This window comes from Schistocerca nitens, chromosome 5 (assembly GCF_023898315.1).
Source record: "Schistocerca nitens isolate TAMUIC-IGC-003100 chromosome 5, iqSchNite1.1, whole genome shotgun sequence".
NCBI classification, from domain to species: Eukaryota; Metazoa; Arthropoda; class Insecta; order Orthoptera; family Acrididae; genus Schistocerca; species Schistocerca nitens.
Window position 1 is genome coordinate 171011607 of NC_064618.1, and position 22372 is coordinate 171033978.

The window sequence follows — 22372 nt, forward strand, 5'->3', positions numbered from 1 at the left end:
AGCTGTGAAGGGGCAATTGACCAGAGAAAGGCCGTACACCCTAGCCAACATCACGGTACATCCAGCACCACACAACCGGTCCTGTCCGCGCAATGAACTTTTCTGCCATCCAGCTTACATCCCAAGTTGGCTAGACCATTGTAGCAGACTACCAATTTCCATCACCTGCGACACTCCGCACTCAGATTAAACATAACCATGCACTCTGGGTTTAATTATAGGATTAGGACTAAGGAAAATTCTAGTGCAGAAAACACAAAAGTAATAACTAAAAACAAACGACTGTTTTCTTTCCTTGTGGCTTGTTACTGTTGCATATAAGCAACCAGAGGTAATGAATAACTCGACGACGAGACTTAACTACGCGAAATGGATCTGACGGATTCTTTGATAATAATCAGATGCCTATTTACATTGGCTTGCTGGAGAAACGGCTATAAGCAACTTGCAGATAATACCGATTTAGGTGGAGTTATCAGATTTTGAAGATGACCGCTTTCATTTTCCCTGCGGTCCTCCTGACATTAACTTTTTTTACGTGACAGTTTATGCCAGAACTGTCACTTAGCGTAATTTTAAAACCAAAATGTGTAGATCCCAATAGTCAGTGTAGAAAATTCTTTGACGCTGCATGAAAACTGCAGACAGTAATCACTACTGCCAATTATTACATTGCTAAGTACTTCTTCTGTTCATTTCTTCATAATACGGTTGAAGGACACCTGTTATTTCTGCAGCCTTAGGGCACTTTTAGATGGCTCGCGACAGAGAACTTAAAAGGACCGGAGTGTTGTTGGTGCTGAAAGCCGTTCCGTGAAGGTACTGGGCAGGGAAACTGCAGTCGCCCACGTCTGCACAGCAGAAGCGTAGGAAAGCCTGACTGTATTCCACAAACAATGTATCGTCCAAGACATTAAAGGGAATCTTTTTGAGCCAGGTAAGATATGAAGGCCAGCTGAAAACACAGTCCTTCAGACCGTGGTACCAGCATTTGGAAGCATTTCTACAATTTCGAGTAAAGAGTTCTGTGATTGCCTCGCAGTAATTACACTCCTGGAAATTGAAATAAGAACACCGTGAATTCATTGTCCCAGGAAGGGGAAACTTTATTGACACATTCCTGGGGTCAGATACATCACATGATCACACTGACAGAACCACAGGCACATAGACACAGGCAACAGAGCATGCACAATGTCGGCACTAGTACAGTGTATATCCACCTTTCGCAGCAATGCAGGCTGCTATTCTCCCATGGAGACGATCGTAGAGATGCTGGATGTAGTCCTGTGGAACGGCTTGCCATGCCATTTCCACCTGGCGCCTCAGTTGGACCAGCGTTCGTGCTGGACGTGCAGACCGCGTGAGACGACGCTTCATCCAGTCCCAAACATGCTCAATGGGGGACAGATCCGGAGATCTTGCTGGCCAGGTTAGTTGACTTACACCTTCTAGAGCACGTTGGGTGGCACGGGATACATGCGGACGTGCATTGTCCTGTTGGAACAGCAAGTTCCCTTGCCGGTCTAGGAATGGTAGAACGATGGGTTCGATGACGGTTTGGATGTACCGTGCACTATTCAGTGTCCCCTCGACGATCACCAGTGGTGTACGGCCAGTGTAGGAGATCGCTCCCCACACCATGATGCCGGGTGTTGGCCCTGTGTGCCTCGGTCGTATGCAGTCCTGATTGTGGCGCTCACCTGCACGGCGCCAAACACGCATACGACCATCATTGGCACCAAGGCAGAAGCGACTCTCATCGCTGAAGACGACACGTCTCCATTCGTCCCTCCATTCACGCCTGTCGCGACACCACTGGAGGCGGGCTGCACGATGTTGGGGCGTGAGCGGAAGACGGCCTAACGGTGTGCGGGACCGTAGCCCAGCTTCATGGAGACGGTTGCGAATGGTCCTCGCCGATACCCCAGGAGCAACAGTGTCCCTAATTTGCTGGGAAGTGGCGGTGCGGTCCCCTACGGCACTGCGTAGGATCCTACGGTCTTGGCGTGCATCCGTGCGTCGCTGCGGTCCGGTCCCAGGTCGACGGGCAGGTGAACCTTCCGCCGATCACTGGCGACAACATCGATGTACTGTGGAGACCTCACGCCCCACGTGTTGAGCAATTCGGCGGTACGTCCACCCGGCCTCCCGCATGCCCACTATACGCCCTCGCTCAAAGTCCGTCAACTGCACATACGGTTCACGTCCACGCTGTCACGGCATGCTACCAGTGTTAAAGACTGCGATGGAGCTCCGTATGCCACGGCAAACTGGCTGACACTGACGGCGGCGGTGCACAAATGCTGCGCAGCTAGCGCCATTCGACGGCCAACACCGCGGTTCCTGGTGTGTCCGCTGTGCCGTGCGTGTGATCATTGCTTGTACAGCCCTCTCGCAGTGTCCGGAGCAAGTATGGTGGGTCTGACCCACCGGTGTCAATGTGTTCTTTTTTCCATTTCCAGGAGTGTATTTATGGTAGAAGAGAGATTTACCGCACGTGAATACGTGCAAGGCATTTGGTTGCCCATAGTTATAAATTCGTCATGTAGAGGGAGAGATTTTCTGCCTCCATGCCAGGCTACATCGTTATTGGTTAATCTCCACATAATCCACGAGAATAGCAAATTGTTTCAAATGGCTCTGAGCACTATGGGACTTAACTGCTGAGGTCATCAGTCCCCTAGAACTTAGAACTACTTAAACCTAACTATCCTAAGGACATCACACACATCCATTCCCTAGGCAGTGTAATCTCCCCACGGAAAATTACCCTCCACCACGCAATAATTAATAATGGTCAATCAAATTATCCACAATTATTTACTTTTGAAAAGTATCTGATTGGATTTTCTAGTAATATATGCGCCGACAGCTCGTCGACGCCAAGGTATTTTTCTAGTACGTTTATTCTTTGGAACAACAGAGGTACAGATATGTATGCTCCGTGGTTATTATAGAGGGAGAAGGGAACAGCTTCGGAAGTATCGTTTGGAAGATTGTCGGATTGCTAAAAGAGATTTATTTACTCGTCTTCGCGCTAAAACGAGCTAGGAACGTTTGTGCCGCTAGCGTGATTGATAAAGAGAAAGAAACACCTGAAAAACCAAAATATATGAGACTTGAAATCCACAGAAAACGGAACATGTACGGAGATGGATTCAATATACAATTTTCCTTAGAAATAAGGTTTGTGACCATTTTATTCTAGAGTGAATGACGAATGAGTTCTCTGTCTGAATCATTGATGATTGTCTGGGCCCTGTAATTAATTGGGAAGTTTCAGCTGTGACGAAGAGAGCCTGCAATCTCTGAGTTTTTATAAATCGTCCAAAAAGGCTTCGTCCACATCTGAAATTTTAGATCTGTCGTAAACTGAACGAATTGTTCAAACGATCGATTTTCCCAACTGAATGCAGCGCTTAATAATAATAACAAATGTAAATATCTTTTCTAGCAAGCCAGCCGCTGAATATTAAGACGAAGGGCTCCACCAGAGATTCTACTAGGCTGATTTCAAGTAAATAATATATTTAAACTGTACACAGCTAAAGGACAGAGAGAGAGAGAGAGAGAGCGAATGAAATTCTAGAAATTACTCAGAATCCTCCACTAGCATAATTGTTTGTCTGTCTTTTCACGGATCAGCCTACATATAATCCACGAAGCCCTGACTTTATTGTACCGATTTATGTGTGAGAGTGAAAGAGTAATAAAGGCGACAGATACACCTCTCTACAGACAAAACATTACACCAAGTTAGCGGCAAGCTGCATTCACATACTTTCATCATTTTCAAAGTAGAGAGAATTCATTATAATGGCCAATCCGTGACAGGACACGTTTTTGGACGTTGTTAAAATACTTTTGTTCTCTGTTTCATGTGAACTACGACGAGACAACTTAACTTGGAAAAGAGAAGAAATACTCGCAGTCAAATTAAGTGGATCTACACATATAAACAGCACGCTGGGCAGCTTGCTAGTGTTGAGGAAGTAGACGTTGATTTGAACATTTACTAATTGAGTTCATGCCAGACGTAGTTTGATTGGCCTGCCCTAGTTGCATTTACGTGTATAAGTACTATAAGAAAGTAGCCACAGAAGTATTCTTGTGTGACGTAGATTTGAACATTTACTAATTGAGTTCATGCCAGACGTAGTTTGATTGACCTGCCCTAGTTGCATTTACGTGTATAAGTACTATAAGAAAGTAGCCACAGAAGTATTCTTGTGTGAAGGGAGATATATACATATTGACGATAGAACATTTTTTATGGTTTTAACTAGGGCAATGTTTAAGATGAGTCAAGCAGAGCAGAGCAACACGCAACAGCCTTCAGCTGTGAGCACTGATAATAATGATGTAGTAAGAAGTGTTGTAGAACCGATCGCTACAGATAGTGCGATAGAACGCCCTGTAGACACGGCTGGAGATGTAACAGCAGGTATGCAACATGGATTAGATCCATTAGTAATTATCATGAGACAGATGCAGATGATAACCGAGAGCATGAATAATATGAAAACCGACATTAACGCGAAATTAGCCTCAGTTACTGAAGGGCAAAACCATTTGAATACAAAACTAGCCTCAGTTACTGAAGGGCAAGAAAATCTGAAAATTGACATTAATGCGAAGTTAGCCTCAGTTACTGAGGGGCAAAATGATTTGAATACGAAGTTAGCCTCAGTTACGGAAGGGTAGGAAAAGCTGAAAGCTGAGATTAAGCAGCAGTTACATGACAGTTTTTCCGAATTAGAGCAGCGGATAGAGGCGAAGACAAAGGAACTTAAAGATCAGGCCGAAGAGACGGAACGAAAATTAACTGCACAAATAGAATTGGTTAAAGCTCAATGTGAGGAATCTACTCACCGCGTACGTGTAGAAATGAAGGAGTATGTGGCTATTAAAATAGATACCGTACGCGAGCAGGTGGAAATGGTTCCGCAATTAGTACAAAAGCAAGATGCCATGTCATGTGCAATTGCGCAACTTCCTGAATTGGCACGTACGCAGACGAACCTAAAGGAAAGTGTCGAACATCTGACGGAACGTCAAGACGTTATAGACCACCAAATTAATGTATTAACGGGTAAATTATCCGAAATCACATTAGAAAACAAAAGGCTAATGTGTGAAAACGTTGAGCAAAATGTTAAAGCAGCATTCCAGAATCTATGTGGCAAACAGGAAGAGAATTTGTTTGCGAAAGGACTTGAGGAAGTGCGACAGCAGTTAGGTGCTGATCTCGAGCATTGGAAACAAACGATAGCAGAGTCGATACGCGTTTCACAACAAGGCTCAGAACAAATGAATACCGACCAGCAGCAGAAGTTGGCAGCGACTATAGAGCCAGTTACTGCACATTCGCACACAATACCGACTTGTGTAAGTAACTCAAATATTAAATTGCCACGAGCTAGTTGTTCGCGTGAAGTTTTATCTGACGGAGATTACGAAAGCCTTTGCCATGCCGAAGAAAAAATGATAAAGCATCGGCAATTTCAGATTTTTAACACTGACAAAAGGGGGGTCCATCCGATTGTTTTTATCCGAAGTTTTAGAGGAGTGCTACTCAGAAATTGGTCGGAGTGGCAGAAGATCAGTTTCGTTACGGGGTATATACAAGGTTCGGGGGCGATCTGGGCCTCGGACATGACTTCTGTTTGCTCGACTTATCATGATTTTGAGAAAGCGTTTTTAGCAAAGTTCTGGTCAGAAGGGGTACAGGAACGCCTAAGGCAGGAGGTGCTCTACCCAGAGCCTTTCTCTTTTTCAAAAGGAAGCCTTAGGAAGTATTTTGAAAAATATATAAATAAAACTAGATATTGGGACAGACCTATGCCTTTGCCAGACATAATAAACATACTTAAGGCAAGACTACCAACTAGTATCCAGAATCAATTAATTTACGGCAACGATAAAGACCTGGAGTCGTTCCTCACGATGTTAGATCATATAGACATTATACAAGAAAACAACCAGAAAGCCCATAACAACAGATTCCAATATAGGGAGATAGAACCTCCGCCAAATGGTAGGCAAGGGAACGCACAGAGATCGATAAATAGGGGAGAAACCCCTCAAAATCTCAATAATAATACCGGCAATAGTCTTGCGAGGGGCTATCCAAGGAACAACAGGAATGGGAAAAGATACAATCCCGTATGGGGGAACGAAAGGAATTTCAGACCGCAAGCCTGGAGCAATAACAGTAATAGAAAGTGGAACCAACCGGGGGGAATAAACTCAAATAGCCAACATCAGTGGGGACGGACATCTACGAATCAACCGGTAATTACCGAAGTGACGGACGATGTCAACCACCAGGCGAATCAAAATCCAACAAACTTGTAAGGACCCACTCGTGCCCCGGAGGAGCGGTCAACAATTGGTTGAGGGGCAACAGGATATGTGTACCCATGCTAACGTATAATGATGGACGATTACTGGCAGATGAATTGACCGAGGACTTAGAACCTCGAGATGAGGATAAGGAACAGGTGGCAGTAGCCGAAGTGCAAGTCATTTTGGAGACTGTACCTATAGTGGCGGTTTTGGACACAGCTGCAACCACGAATGTTATTTCGGAGGCTCTATTCAACAAGATCAGAAATATAAGACGAGTACCAATTTTTCCAGTTCAAAATTGTAGAATAATAGGCGCCGTTGGGGCTAGATCGGCTAATGTAAAAGTGCAGTCACTACTTAGTGTAGAAGTCGGAAATGTAGCAATATTAAGCACATTCCTTGTTGTGAAAAATTTGGTGGTAGACTGCATTATCGGAGTCGACAGCCTACGTCAATACGGATGCAGAATAGATTTTAAAACAGGAAAAATTTGGTTAAATGTAAATAAACAAGAAATTGAGTTGGACTTGTTGAAAAAGGAAAGCCTTACCAGAAAATATAATAGTGGGATCAGTGTGCAAGTAATCAGGACTGCACAAAATTCTAAACAGCACGTAAATAATGAGGTCCAAGTTAAAGGAGATTTCGGTCAATTAGTGTATGAGAAGTTAAATGAATCCGACTGCATTAATGAAGATCAGAAGAAGCAGCTCAAAGAATTATTATTGGTGTATGAAAACGTGTTTGATGAAAGGCCAGGAGTTATTAAGGGATACATATGCCATCTCTACGTTAAGCCGCACGAAACGTATTGTAGAACTTTCTATCCTGTTCCCTGGAGGTTAAAGGCGCAAGTTCAAAAAGAAATAGATCGCATGTTGAAATGGGGTTTGATCGAACCCTCCACAAGCCCATACTGCTCCCCATTGTTGGTCGTGCCAAAAGCAAATGGGACTGTGAGACTGGTACTCGACGCCAGGGAAATAAATAAAATCATAATTCCAGTGAGAACACATCCGGAGAACATAGACGAACTTATACAACGGTTCCAGGATGTCCAATATTTGACGAGCATCGATTTGCGGAGTTCTTATTGGCAGGTCAAGCTGGATGAGTTATCAAGGAAATATACAGCTTTCATTTATGCCGGAAGAAGTTTCCAATTTACTGTAGTTCCTTTCGGACTCAACATTAGTGCTGGAATCTTTATAGCAGCTCTAGATTATGCACTAGGCCCAGAACTAAGAAGCAGGATAACAGTATTTGTTGATGATATGCTTATTGCATCGAAGACCTGGGAGGAGCATATTACCTTACTGAGTCGGGTGTTGGACGTGTTCAAAACCATGGGAATAACTGCTAACCTACAGAAATCCCATTTTGCACTAAACAGAATCAAGTTCCTGGGGCATATAATTGACGCAAAGGGAATTTTACCGACCAAGGAGAAGCTAATTGCGATTAGTAAGTTTCCAACACCAAGAAATAGGAGGCAATTAAAAGGGTTTATGGGTCTTGCCTCATTTTTTAGAAGATTTATAACAAATCAGGCCATGAATGCAGCAGCTCTAAATAGTTTGTTGAAGAAGGATGTGCCCTGGCTCTGGACATTAGAGTGTCAAGAAGCATTTGAAGAGATAAAGAAGCAATTAGTAAATGCACCGCTTTTGTACCATCCGGACATGCAAGAGGAATTCTACTTGTCAACAGATTCGTCAAATGTGGGTCTTGGAGCGTGCCTTTTCCAAGTACGCAAGATAAATGGACAGCTTACCTTTTGTCCTATTGCGTTTGCTAGTCACGTTTTGTCCAACTGTGAACGAACGTACACGACGACAGAATTAGAGGCTCTTGCGGTCGTCTGGGGATTTAAAAAATTTCATTATTATTTATATGGGTCAAAGACTATCGTATATTGCGATCACCAATCATTAACGTTTTTACAAACGTGTAAACTGTTACACCCCAGACTGGCTAGATGGACGCTCGCTCTGCAACAATACCAGTTTAAGATCGTGCATGTCTCAGGGCAGCAAAACATTATTGCTGACGCTCTATCAAGGTCACCACAGGGTTTAACCAAAGAGATTGAAGTAAATAACACCTCAGAATTCCCTGTATTGCTGCTGCAGGAAAATCCATTTAAGACGTACTACGTCAATTTGTGTGTGCATATGGCCCAGTTACAGAAAAAAGATGCTCAATGGGGAAGTGTCATTCAAAGGTTACAACAGCAACCTTCGGATCAGATGGCAAATTATTACAAGCTGGTAAATGGCGTATTATTTTTCCGCTGTGGAAGGCCAAACAAAGTCCGTTGGTGTGTCTGTATACCTGACGCGCAAATAGAGAAACTTGTATGGTTCACTCATTTAACCTGGGGACATTTCGGTGCGACAAAATGTGCAGACAAGATAAGTGGGTACTGTTATTTTCCCAACATAAAGCGCAGAGTGCATGAGATCTTAAAGAGATGCATAATCTGTCAAAAAACAAAGCCGGATTCAAAAGGGACTAAGCATCCATTATGCTCTATATTAGTACAAGAACCAAAAGGATTAATTTCGTGCGACCTGTGTGGACCGTTATCTACTTCAAGAGGTGGTGTTAAATATGTGTTGGCATTTCTTGATGTGTGTACGAAATACGTAAAGCTATACCCGATAAAGGTGGCTACAGCCAAAGTAATTGTATTAAGATTGATAAAGGATTATCTTCCACATGTTGGTACACCTAAGGCGATCATAACAGACAATGCTAAAATATTCACGGGACTCCGGTGGAAGCAGACTTTGTCTCAAGTCGGTGTGAAACACGTACTAACATCATTTTACCACCCACAAGGCAATTTGGTTGAGAGGATTTTTAGAGAATTCAATCGATTTATGAGGACGTATTGCCATAATAAGCAAACTGCGTGGGCAAATTATGTGGAAGAATTTGAGCAGATATACAATAACATGCCCCACTCCTCAACTGGATATACACCTCGTGAATTGATGTTCGAAGCAAAAGAGGAAAACTTCTGGACTGACCATATCCCCAAAACTCAAGAAACTGAGATGCCTTGTGAAGAAAAAATAAGACAAGCTATCATAAATATGACGAAAAAGGCTGATCAAAGAAAACAACGATATGACAAATTAATCAAAAGGGTACAGACATACCATGTCGGAGAGAAGGTACTAGTTAAACGACATACCAAATCATCCGTAATAAAGAAAAGTATAAAGAAATGGGAGTTGCTATATACTGGACCATACATTATCCTACAAATTCCGAATCCGGGAGCTTATCTGTTAGCATACCCGGGATCGAACAAAATAAAAGGGTTATTTTCTCATAACGACTTAAAAAAATATAATGAAGATTAGAAGATAGTGAGGAATGGTGTTCCGAGTGACAGAAATGAACGCTCGTAAAAAACATAACAATAAACTGTGTGTGTAGTGATAGAAACCTTTAAATTGAAATAGTTAATCAGTGACATAGAGTATAGAAATAGTGACTAACTATTAATATCAAGTGTTATAAAGAAGAGAGTGGAGATAGGCTTCACCTGTGGTTTGGGTGAACATGGAACTTTAGCATTGCTAATGTTATCAAGAATTATTAAGGATCTAACTGACCTTCAAGAAGAATGAAATGTTTCCCGCAAATGACGCTGAATAATCAAAAGAGGTTCCGAGTGAATATTCATATATAATCTCATGTGAACGCTTAGATGTGTAAACGTGTCAAGGGATGTGTTGTGGCAGTGAATTGTGAGTGACGGTTAACGCCGCAAAGATAATTTCCCGCGCAAAATAGTTGACGTCGGCGCGAGAGTTAAAATCGATAAAGACGACACAGATATACTTTGTAAGAGACTCGCACCAAACGCGAGGGTAAACTGATTCATGTTGAACTTTAAAAAGAATAGGCGTTATAATTAAAAGTTAAGAGTTTTTATTTATTAATGAATGATTAAAGAAAGTAATATTCATAGAATTAGGAGTTATTTAATGGTTCGTGTTCGTTTGGGAATTTTGTGTGAAAAATCCATTTCCATATATGAGCATGGATGAACGCCGTATGAATCAGAGAGTAAATGAAAGAAGTGAATCCGCATTCCTCAATGCTAATAACTTTTACATTTCAGCACTCAAGCGAAGAAATATATGTATTTAGAATAAAAAGTTTTGAGTATAGCTAAATTATATGACTTATCAAGGAAATATGAATTATGTCTTTGTATCAAATGAACTACACTTTCCATTATTCGATGATTTGAATCCAAAATCTATAGTAAGTTACATGAATCCTTTAAATTACGAAGAACAAATCAGTGATAGAAAATCTGTTAGAACTTTTGGACTTATAAGCACAAGTGGGGAGGCAAAGTCAAAAGGAGTATTCAAACGAGAGTAAATCGGATGATGCTTTTGGCAACATCATTAGTTAATGGTTGAATTCATTGAAGTACGTCGTAACAAAAAGGATTCATGAAGCCATAAGGATTTTGCTTTCAAAAAGGAGAATCTTGGACGGTGCAACCTAATCAGTTCTCTTACAGGAAGAATTTCCCTTTCGGTCATTGCTAATTCTTTTGGAATGAATGTTGCATGTAAATTCGAGTATCCCTGTTCCTTCTACTCTTCCCATTGTGGGCCGCGTAGAAGATCAACTACAAAGGGGGCCGCGTAGAAGACCGACTACAAATGTGGACGTCGGGGACATGCAAGACCCGGGGGAGTTTAGCACCGCAAGATATTGTACTAGGAACAAGATTGTAAAACGAGAATTCACGTTATTTATTGTAAAACTTTTTTTTTTTTTTTTTTTTTTTTTTTGCTAGAGGCACAAACCACTCTTCTCCAAATCGTGATACAAATTGATCCCTGTCTTTCCTTTATAGATCTATTTCAAAATTATACTTTTCCCTTCTATAGGCTTTCCTATCTTCTATGTACCGTAGGCTGGGGGTCTAGGCTTAAGAGGTTTTCCAAGGTTTCCCTGCTTAAGAAAGTTCCCGAATGGGTAGACCCTGACAACAAAGCAATACAGCCGCGGTACCTGTCTCTTCATTTCTTCTGTCTTCAACATTTCTTTTCTTCGTCTGTCTCAAACATAATATTCTTTTTTCAGTCGGGGGACTGACAATCATCACTTCCGGGTTATCCACGCTAATAGATAGCTCGCGAAGTGTGTTCGGTGAATCAAAATTGAGCTCACAAACTTCGCTCGCTGCGAGGGGCATTGTAATCTCCCCACGGAAAATTACCCTCCACCACGCAATAATTAATAATGGTCAATCAAATTATCCACAATTATTTACTTTTGAAAAGTATCTGATTGGATTTTCTAGTAATATATGCGCCGACAGCTCGTCGACGCCAAGGTATTTTTCTAGTACGTTTATTCTTTGGAACAACAGAGGTACAGATATGTATGCTCCGTGGTTATTATAGAGGGAGAAGGGAACAGCTTCGGAAGTATCGTTTGGAAGATTGTCGGATTGCTAAAAGAGATTTATTTACTCGTCTTCGCGCTAAAACGAGCTAGGAACGTTTGTGCCGCTAGCGTGATAGATAAAGAGAAAGAAACACCTGAAAAACCAAAATATATGAGACTTGAAATCCACAGAAAACGGAACATGTACGGAGATGGATTCAATATACAATTTTCCTTAGAAATAAGGTTTGTGACCATTTTATTCTAGAGTGAATGACGAATGAGTTCTCTGTCTGAATCATTGATGATTGTCTGGGCCCTGTAATTAATTGGGAAGTTTCAGCTGTGACGAAGAGAGCCTGCAATCTCTGAGTTTTTATAAATCGTCCAAAAAGGCTTCGTCCACATCTGAAATTTTAGATCTGTCGTAAACTGAACGAATTGTTCAAACGATCGATTTTCCCAACTGAATGCAGCGCTTAATAATAATAACAAATGTAAAGATCTTTTCTAGCAAGCCAGCCACTGAATATTAAGACGAAGGGCTCCACCAGAGATTCTACTAGGCTGATTTCAAGTAAATAATATATTTAAACTGTACACAGCTAAAGGACAGAGAGAGAGAGAGAGAGAGAGCGAATGAAATTCTAGAAATTACTCAGAATCCTCCACTAGCATAATTGTTTGTCTGTCTTTTCACGGATCAGCCTACATATAATCCACGAAGCCCTGACTTTATTGTACCGATTTATGTGTGAGAGTGAAAGAGTAATAATGGCGACAGATACACCTCTCTACAGACAAAACATTACACCAAGTTAGCGGCAAGCTGCATCCACACATACTTTCATCATTTACAAAAGTAAAGTAGAATTCATTATAGCAGGATTGGAACCTGCGACCGTTGCGGTCGCGCGGTTCCAGACTGTAGCGCCTAGAACCGCTCGGTCACTCCGGCCGGGAATAGCAAATTGTTCAACTTGTTTATAAAATTAATGAACATTTTTGGAATGTGACCACTAACAGCCATCAAGTAAAGTATAAAATGCATGTTAAAACGCAAATTTCGACCAGTTTCAGTAATAGACTATCTTCACGGATTAGGGAAGCAGTGATTGGGAAGGGAGTGAGACAGGGTTGTAGCCTCTCCCCGATGTATACTGAGCAAGCAGTAAAGGAAACAAAAGAAAAATTCGGAGTAGGTATTAAAATCCATCGAGAAGAAATAAAAACTTGAAGGTTCACCGATGACATTGTAAGTCTGTCAGAGACAGCAAAGGACTTGGAAGAGCAGTTGAGCGGAATGTCAGTGTCTTGAAGGAAGGATATAAGATGAACATCAACAAAAGCAAAACGAGGATAATGGAATGTAGTCGAATAAAGTCGGTCGATGCTGAGGGAATTAGATTAGGAAATGAGGCACATAAAGTAGTAAAGGAGTTTTGCTATTTGGGGAGCAAAGTAACTGATGATGGTCGAAGTAGAGAGGATATAAAATGTAGACTGGCAATGGCAACAAAAGCGTTTCTGAAGAAGAGAAATTTGTTAACATCGAGTATAGATTTAAATGTCAGGAAGTCGTTTCTGAAAGTATTTGTTTGGAGTGTAGCCATGTATGGAAGTGAAACATGGACGATACATAGTTTGGACAAGAAGAGAATAGAAGCCTTTGAAATGTGGTGCTACAGAAGAATGCTGAAGATTAGATGGGTAGATCTCATAACTAATGAGGAAGTATTGAATAGGATTGGGGAGAAGAGGAATTTGTGGCACTGCTTGACAAGAAGAAGGGATCGGTTGGTAGGACATGTTCTGAGGCATCAAGGGATTACCAATTTAGTATTGGAGGGCAGCGTGGAGGGTAAAGATCGTAGAGGGAGACCAAGAGATGAATACACTAAGGAGACTCAGAAGGATGTAGGCTGCAGTACGTATTGGGAGATGAAGAAGATTGCACAGGATAGAGTAGCATGAAGAGCTGCATCAAACCAGTCTCAGGACTGAAGACCACAACAATAGGGTTAAGACAGTTTGGGCCACAAACTGTCATTACTCACATGTAGAGCATGCCATGAATTCCACTATAACACACAGGACTTTTAATGGCAAACTTACGAATGATTAGTAGTTTTCCTTTAAAAGTGCTATGTGTAATGCTGGAATTCATGACATACTCTACATGTGAGACGTTGCCATTATTTAAGCAGTGAGAGATGCGATGTTATGGCCTCAATTGTTTTAACCCTAATCCGTATTGATGGTCTATGACTGAAAGCGGTCGATATTTGGGTTTTAAATTAAAAAGCAGCTGATGGTCAAACACGCATTTTATAGATATAAAATTATTATTGGTCGGAACTCACATGGTCTGCTGCAACTGGTCGGTGATATTTTCACGCTGGCACAACTAAGTAAGCTTCGCAGAATAAAGTCAGGAATACTTTGCTTCAGGGAAGTTCAAGAATACACTTGCCGGAGAGAGATCGAGAAAGACACTTGCTCCTGGTGTTGCAGAGAGCTGCAGAGGGGGCTGTCTCCCACTCAGAGAAGCGAACAGAGGCTGAATTGGACTCTGAATTTACAGCCGCTACTGCAGCTGTCTTCCAGACCCGTACCATTTATGAATGGTAAGCATGTGCCGTCGATGCAGCCACCGAGGCGAGAAGTTCATGAAAATAGTAAATTTACAACTGGATTTCACTGCGCAGATTTAACATTCAGTCAGCGAACTGCGCCCATAATGCCCTTTGGAGAAAGTATTTGGGTTCATTCTTGTTTCTCCAGGGCTCTTTCTTTAAATCACTAACCGTTTTAACAGTCACTAACTGTGTTTGTGATATGGTTTCATATTACGCTTTCATGCGTTTGCCCACATGTGAAGCCTACAGTTTGTATTTGGAATCTGTTGTCCTCTTACGAAACGTTTATATGTTTGCTTCGGCCGGCCGGAGTGGCCGAGCGGTTCTACGCGCTACAGTCCGGAACCGCGCGACCACTACGATCGCAGGTTCGAATCCTGCCTCGGGCATGGATGTGTGTGATGTCCTTAGGTACCTAACCTTGGCAAGACAGCCGGAAGTGAGCAGAATGGTGTTAGTAACAGTGCCCGCCGGTATGGCCGAGCGGTTCTAGGCGCTTCAGCTGGAACCGTGCGACCGCTGCAGCCGCAGGTTCTAATCCTGCCTCGGGCATTCACGTATGTGTGATGTCCTTAGGTTAGTTAAGTTTAAGTAGTTCTAAGTTCTAGGGGACTGATGACCTCAGAAGTTAAGTCCCATAGTGCTCAGAGCCATTTGTTTGCTACGGTGGTGAAAATCATTTTGTTTGATGTGTTATGGCGATAAAATAAATTGTTATAGTTTCGCTGACTTCATTTAGTAGTTACATGATCCCTAAAATAATTTAATTGTGTGGGGTGTGGTACCGTGCTGAATTCGACAGCCCCTAGAAATTTTCGTTTAACGAGACGTTATCTATTGTGGGTCATTGTTTCTCTTAAATCTTGACGATGTTATGGGGTGCTTTCTTACCTGTTGGTCAGCAGGGATCGAATCTGTACCATCTTAGGTGCATATAAACTGCTCAACGAACACCTCACACTTCGTCTGCTCTATTTCTTGAGCAAAGTACCAGTGTTCTGACAAATACTATTGAAAATTTACGTATCTTACCCCTCACAGTATATTGTTTTAGTCACAGAGTACGAAAAGTGCCATAAGAAGCCGTTGTGTGTACTCATACATCTACATCTATATCCATACTCCGCAAGCCACCTCACGGTGTGTGGCGGAGGGTACTTTGAGTACCTCTATCGGTTCTCCCTTCTATTCCAGTCTCGTATTGTTCGTGGAAAGTAAGATTGTCGGAGCCCGCATCTCGTGGTCGTGCGGTAGCGTTCTCGCTTCCCACGCCCGGGTTCCCGGGTTCGATTCCCTGCGGGGTCAGGGATTTTCTCTGCCTCGTGATGGCTGGGTGTTGTGTGCTGTCCTTAGGTTAGTTAGGTTTAAGTAGTTCTAAGTTCTAGGGGACTTATGACCACAGCAGTTGAGTCCCATAGTGCTCAGAGCCATTTGAACCATTTGAAGATTGTCGGAATGCCTCTGTGTGGGCTCTAATCTTTCTGATTTTATCCTCATGGTCTCTTCGCGAGATATACGTAGGAGGGAGCAATATACTGCTTGACTCCTCTGTAAAGGTATGTTCACTCCTAATGCCTACTCCCAGATAATTTATGGAATTAACTGCTTCCAGTAGCTGACCTGCTATATTGTAGCTAAATGATAAAGGATCTTTCTTTCTATGTATTCGCAGCACATTACACTTGTCTACATTGAGATTCAATTGCCATTCCCTGCACCATGTGTCAATTCGTTGCAGATCCTCCTGCATTTCAGTACAATTTTCCATTGTTACAACCTCTAGATATACTACAGCATCATCCGCAAAAAGCCTCAGTGAACTTCCGATGTCATCCACAAGGTCATTTATGTATAATGTGAATAGCATCGGTGCTACGACACTGCCCTGCCGCACACCTGAAATCACACTTACTTCGGAAGACTTCTCTCCATTGAGAATGACATGCTGCGTTCTGTTATCTAGGAACTCTTCAATCCAAACAAACAATTCGACTGATAGTCCAAACGCACTTACTTTGTTCATTAAACGGTTGTAAGGAACTGTATCGAACGCCTTGCGGAAGTCAAAAAACATCTACCTGGGAACCCGTGTCTAAGGCCCTCTGTGTCTTGTGGACGAATAGCGCGAGCAGGGTTTCACACTATCGTCTTTTTCGAAACCCATGCTGATTCCTACAGAGTAGATTTGTCTCCAGAAAAGTCATTATACTCTAACATAATACGTGTTCCAAAATTCTACAACTGATCGACGTTAGAGATATAGGTCTATAGCCCTGCACATCTGTTCGACGTCCCTTCTTGAAAACGGGGATGACCGCCCTTTTCCAATCCATTGGAACGCTACGCTCTTCTAGAGACCTACGGTACACCGCTGCAACAAGGAGGGCAAGATCCTTCTCGGACTCTGTGTAAAATCGAACTGGTATCCCATCAGGTCCAGCGGCCTTTCCTCTTTTGAGCGATTTTAACTGTTTTTCTATCCCTCTGTCATCTATTTCGATATCTATCATTTCGTCATCTGTGAGACAATCTAGAGAAGGAACTACAGTGCTGTCTTCCTCTGTGAAACAGCTTTGGAAAAAGACATTTCGGCCTTTAGTCTGTCATCCTCTGTGTATATCTGGCTTGTTAAGGAGCGCCCTCAAGACTGACGATGGGGCCACGGCGGCGTCGCCTGACGCCCTGCGCCGGCAGCTTCCTGAAGACCCGCCAACAACAGGGTCACTGGAGCAGCGCCGAGCCGAGCCAGGGAGCGTGAAATTAACACGAAAGGCGCCTCAAGCCTCCCGGGGGCGCCATACGTCAGCGGCAGCTCAGGGCCCGTAAAAACTCATTAGGCGCTACAGCCACGCACACCTCCCGCTGCAGCCACCTGCCTCACTTTCGCCAGGCCCGCCGTGTATCTTCTTTGCTAGGTTACCCAAGAGCACCGCACAGCCCTCCCGAGGGCCGGAGGTCGTCCCATTCCTACCACTCCGGCACTGTGCCTTCCTCACACATGTTCTCCTCTCACTCCCTTAGCCCACTATCATTACCGTTATTCCAGTTCGAGTGATCAGCTAGAATCACGGCTCCTACCAGTCACGTACCATCTTCCAGTTTCCACTAAAATGTGACGTAAAGCATTATCATCATCATCTTCTGAAGTAGGGCTCAGTGGTCTAGCGGTAAAGGACGGGTATCAAAACCGACAGGTCACTGGATGGAACCCAAGTCTGACCACAGAAATTTTCAGTCTGCCTGTGTCGTACGTCGAAACCTTCCGCAAAGTTTGCTATTTTTCGATTTTTTGCCTCTGTGGTGGAATCGCTGGTCGTGTAGGACCCCTTTGACAGAGGGCTTGTGTGGCGAATGTGGCACGCAGGGCGGCGTGCAAAGGGCAGCGAAGGAGCCTCGAGTTAGCAGCGGCATGAGGAAGGTGGCGAGCAGGGTCCTGTGCTGGCAGCAGTCCATTTACGAGGCCTAATTGGAAAATAAGGTCCGATCGGTCGCAAAATGGAAACCACTGTGAGAATCAAAGGTGTTGTTTTTGCAACAGTTAGCTACAAAAATGGGCTCTGAGCACTATGGGACTTAAGTTCTGAGGTCATCAGTCCCCTAGAACTTAGAACTACTTAAACCTAACTAATCTAAGGACATCACACACATCCATGCCCGAGGCAGGATTCGAACCTGCGACCGTAGCCGTCGCGTGGATCCAGCCTGTAGCGCCTAGAACCGCTCGGCCACTCCGGCCGACTCTTAGCCACACTTTCCTTCTCTATACAGTCGTCACTTAGATTTAAACATTGGTGGTAGCGTTGTAACAACTGTCCAACATCATCGTCATAGAGGGCAGCCGCCTGTGCTTTCCGTCAATTCTCTTTGCTGGTGCCAGAACGTTGTCTTCATAGCTAGCAGTTCATGTGATCCGAAATGAAACTCAGGGAGAGTCAATTACGGGCTCTATAGTGGGTGATTAAACACTTCCAAACGAAAACGTTGGAAAAACATTTTCATTCCCCCTTCAGAGTGCGGTCGAGAATTGTCATGCAGCCGGCCAGGGTGGCCGAGCGGTTCTAGGCGCTACAAACTGGAACCGCGCGACTGCTACGGTCGCAGGTTCGAATCCTGCGTCGGGCATTGATGTGTGTGACGTCCTTAGGTTAGTTAGGTTTAAGTAGTTCTAAGTTCTAGGGGACTGATGACCTAAGCAGTTAAGTCACATATTGCTCAGAGCCATTTGAACCAATTGTCATGCAGAAGGAAACGTATGACTTGTGTTATGTGGGCTGCATGGCATCAGGCGAAATCTGACACTAGACCCTCATACTAGGCGGGAAACACTATAGTTCTAAGCATCTTTAGGTGTTCACTGCGCTCTCAGAAGTGAAAAGAGCGGCGTGACGCGATCGACGGGCATACTACACTACTGGCCATTAAAATTGCTACACCACGAAGCTGATGTGCTACAGACCCGAAATTTAACCGACAGGAAGAAGATGCTGTGATATGCAAATGATTAGCTTTTCAGAGCACTCATACAGGGCTGGCGCCGGTAGCGACACCTACAACGTGCTGACATGAGGAAAGTTTCCAACCGATTTCTCATACACAAGCAGCACTTGACCGGCGTTGCCTGGTGAAACGTTGTTGTGATGCCACGGGTAAGGAGGAGAAATGCGTACCATCACGTTTCCGACTTTGATAAAGGTCGGATTGTAGCCTATCGCGATTGCGGTTTATCGTATCGCGACTTTGCTGCTCGCGTTGGTCGAGATCCAATGACTGTTAGCAGAATATGGAATCGGTGTGTAGTGCTGAAACCCAACGGACTCGTATCACTAGCAGTCGAGATGATAGGCATCTTATCCGCGTGGCTGTAACGGATCGTGCAGCCACGTCTCGATCCCTGAGTCAACAGATGGGGACGTTTGCAAGACAACAACCATCTGCACGAACAGTTCGACGACGTTTGCAGCAGCATGGACTATCAGCTCGGAGACCATGGCTGCGGTTGCCCTTGACGCTGCATCGCAGCCAGGAGGTGATGGTGTACTCAACGACGAAACCTGGGTGCACGAATGGGAAAACGACATTTGTCGGGTGAATCCAGGTTCTGTTTACATCATCATGATGGTCGCATTCGTGTTTGGCGACATCGCGGTGAACGCACATTGGAAGCGTGTATTCGTCATCGCCATACTGGCGTATCACCCGGCGTGATGGTATGGGGTGCCATTGGTTACACGTCTCGGTCACCTCTTGTTCGCATTGACGGCACTTTGAACATTGGACGTTACATTTCAGATGGGTTACGACCCGTGGTTCTACCCTTTATTCGATCCCTGCGAAACCCTACATTTCAGCAGGGAAATGCACGACCGCATGTTGCAGGTCCTGTACGGGCCTTTCTGGATACAGAAAATGTACGACTTCTGCCCTGGCCAGCATATTCTCCAGATCTCTCACCAACTGAAAACGTCTGGTCAATGGTGGCCGGCCAACTGGCTCGTCACAATATCCAGTCACTACTCTTGGTAAACTGTGGTATCGTGTTGAAGCTGCATGGGCAGCTGTACATGTACACGCCATCCAAGCTCTGTTTGACTCAATGCCCATGTGTATCAAGGCCGTTATTACGGACAGAGGTGGTTGTTCTGGGTACTGATTTCTCAGGATCTTTGCACCCAAACTTCGTGAAAATGTAATCACATGTCAGTTGTAGTATAATATATTTGTCCTGTGATTACCCGTTTATCATCTGCATTTCTTTTTGGTGTAGCAATTTTAATGGCCAGTAGTGTAGAAGCACTATCCAACACATCTGCGCAAAGCTTCTTAGGATTTTCACTGTGGACTCCATTTCGCACCCCATCGGACCTCAGTTTCCGAATAGCCCTCGTATGTGCCGGTAAAAGAATTCACCGCGTCTTGAGTGATACCGCGGCCTAGTTGTAGCTGGGAGTCTGTGTTTTTGAAGCTGCAATTTGGATAAGAGGTGCTCTTTTGCATGCAAGAGCTTTTCGGTTGCATAGTACTTGTTTTGCCCGGAGGAGATGGGCGGTTAAAGCATGGGTTGGGAGTCTGTGGAGCTGTTACTATAGTGTTGCTGCATCCTGGTTGCATTGACACACGAGTACTGGAGAATTCTAGCGGAGCTGTGTAACTTTATTTTTGAGTACTTGTCCATCTGTATGTTGTAGTTGTTCGTCTTTCAAAATTGTAATTGAGTCGGGCGCCGTTAGTTCCAATATTTCGTGACTGGTCATTTATTTGTTTTAACTGTTCATGTTAGAAGGTTTTCACTGAGTTTGTCCTGGTGGGAGGCCATTATTTCTAGGTGTGTGCGGGAGCAGTGGTAACTGATTTATGTTTCAGGTCTTATCATGCTAATTTAATGATGTGTGTAATGTATTGCCAGGAAGTGTGCGCAAGACTGACGTGTGAAATAAAATAAGATTTCAACATTACGTCTCTGCAGACCCACTGAGCTAGCAGCGGATGCAGATTTGCTCTTGAGTTAAGTAGATACCTTATGTAATTGTTCTGTACTTCAGTACAGTAATAGAGCAAATTTTAAATTGTAGCATGTAACGTTCCCTGGCATTTTCACAGTTTATTTGTACCATATACGCCGCTCTGGGCAAGTTGTATATACATCGTAATTATTCAACAAAAATATTACTGAATGTGGTATAAAATACATTAGCTATTCTCCTTATATTTTTATTGTAATATTTCTCTGTATTTAGGATAGGAATTTTTCTGTATTTAATATGTGAATGTAAAATGTGTCAGTATTTGCGGTATCAGAGATATAAAAATTTGCCAGAAAAGAATAATTTACAAAGAAATGTTAATAGTCGGGAAATGCTATATAAGGACTAAACATTATGTATTCTTTGGTCTTCTCTGTTCTGACGTGATCGAGGTAGGACGCTGTGAAGAAGCTTTTAATGAATGAGTAGACTTCTTTTGTCTCTGTCTGGACTTAGCCGCCATTAGACGATGCGTTACGAATTAATGTGAGTTGAATTGTTGTTTGAGCTAAATATATCAGTATTTATCAGAAGTGTGAATTATTTATGTAAATTAGCTTGCCCACGTCATCTATAAAATTTCTTTAAGAATTTTTCAGCATTTTTTTAGCGGTGTTGCTGGGCTGTGCCGTGACCAACAATCGCAGATCTGAAGAGGCGGCTCATTTAAAAAATTATCAAACCCGTAAATCGGGAACAGATGCATAAAAATCAATAGTGAATTAAGAAATTGTTCTTCCTTTTCAGTGATCCTGTGGCTGATAAGAATTGAATTAATTATACGTTTGTGCATTCGTAGGCGGATAGTTAATGTTAGTTAACATTGAAATTTAAACAGTTTGGTTCTTTAAAATAACTCAAATGCGTAGTGAAGTAGGTTTGATCAGTGATAAATATCGGCTTGGCAATAATTAAAACATTTTCTGCTGATAGAGATAATCTTGTGTTCCATGGCTATTGCCGGGATAAAATTCAGTAAAAATATTTAACAAAAAATAAACCCACTGCATCAGGAAAGTGTATGCCAAGGCCGAATGATCTAAAGGACTCAATTCTCAACTAAATATTATTATCCAGTTAGTATGAGTGCACGTAATATTTTTCTTTAAATGTACGTAATTCTTAAGAAAGTAAAATTTTTTATTACCACACGAAAATAAGAGAGTGGTTGTACAACAAAGTTCGCACGAAAGAAAATTAACTTAAAAGCAAAAAGATAAAATTTATTATTCATTCTTTAACGAAATTTAAAATCAATTCCAAATATTTCGACGATTTCGTTAAAATTGGCGCCCAACGTGGGGCCAGAATATGCAGTGGCCACTAAATACCCGTGAGATAACTAGGGAATTAATATAGTCGAACTTTGTTGCAGAACATTTATTAATTTTTCTATGTATTGTATGTATTTCATAACCAATATTG